Here is a 1,689-nt window from a genome sequence, read left to right as displayed (position 1 = left end):
TAATAATAATAATAATAATAATAATAATAATAAAAATAATAATTAAAAAAAAAAAATAGCAATAGTAGTACATACGTAAATGGAATGAAATGAAATGAAATTCTACTTCTTAATCTATTTGAATTTGAAGTACATTATCCTTTAAAAAGATTTTTATATAATGTGGTTTGATTTCAAATAATTCTTTTAATTCAAATATAATATTAGAATATAAATATGCATTGTATGTAAAAATTTAAGAATTATTTTTAGTGGTAGTAGGGAATCTATCTCTATAATAATAATTAGTTCTAGTACTGTTGGCAATTGTAGTAATAGTACGTACATAGTATGTAGAAAAACAACAACAACAACAACAACAACAACAACAACAACAATAATAATAATAAGAGTAAAATACCAATAGTAGTACATACGTAAATGATAAATAATATGATTTGATTTCAAATAATTTTTTAATTCAAATATAATATTAGAATATAAATATGCATTGTATTTAAAAAAATTAAAGATAATAAAGAACTTATCCTCTTTCAAAAAATTGAAATATTATTTGAATTTGAATGAAAGTTGAAATGGAATGAAATTGCACTTCTTAATCTATTTGAATTTAAATACATTATCCTTTTAAAAAAAGTTTTTTTTTTATATAATGTGGTTTGATTTTAAATAATTCTTTTAATTCAAATATAATATTAGAATATAAATATGCATTGTATTCAAAAAATTAAAGATAATGAAAACCTTATCTTCTTTCAATAAATTGAAATATTATTTGAATTTGAATGAAAGTTGAAATGGAATGAAATTCTACTTCTTATTCTATTTGAATTTGAAGTACATTATCCTTTAAAAACAGATTTTATATAGTGTGGTTTGATTTCAATTTCAAATTCATAGTGCTGAAATAATTATTTGAAATTTGAATTAAAAAGATTTTTATATAATGTGGTTTGATTTCAAATAATTTTTTTAATTCAAATATAATACTAGAATATAAATATGCATTATATTTAAAAAATTAAAGAATTACTTTTAATTGTAGTAGGGAATCTATATCTATAATAATAATTAGTTGTAGTAGTGTTGGCAATTGTAGTAATAGTACGTACATAGTATGTAGAACAACAACAACAACAACAACAACAACAACAACAACAACGACAATAATAATAATAATAATAAAAATAATAATCTCTTTGTCTCTCTCTCTCTCTCTCTCTCTCTCTCTCTATATATATATATATATATATATATATAACCAAACTAAAAGCAAGATAAGGAGCCACGTGGCAGCACAAGGATAAGTCTACGTGATAATTTTAAGACAATGTTAAAAAGTTTGTAGTAAAAAATTTGAATTGAAATATTAAGTATTTGAATTTGAAATACATTATCTCATTTTTTAAAAAAAATCATTATCTTAATAAATAGAAATTCATAATTGAAGAGTCCTTATAGACTCTTACTATTTCAAAGCTATATCTTATAAAATTTAAATATTATATATATATATATATATATATATATATGTATGTAATAAAAATTTGAATTGAAATATTAAGTATTTGAATTTGAAATACATTATCTCTTTTTTTTAAAAAATCATTATCTTAATAAATAGAAATTCATAATTGAAGAGTCCTTATAGACTCTTACTATTTCAAAGCTATATCTTATAAAATTTAA

This window comes from Capsicum annuum, chromosome 3 (genome assembly GCF_002878395.1).
Source record: "Capsicum annuum cultivar UCD-10X-F1 chromosome 3, UCD10Xv1.1, whole genome shotgun sequence".
NCBI classification, from domain to species: domain Eukaryota; kingdom Viridiplantae; phylum Streptophyta; class Magnoliopsida; order Solanales; family Solanaceae; genus Capsicum; species Capsicum annuum.
The sequence above is the reverse complement of the archived record's forward strand: the minus strand, read 5'-3'. Positions refer to the sequence as shown.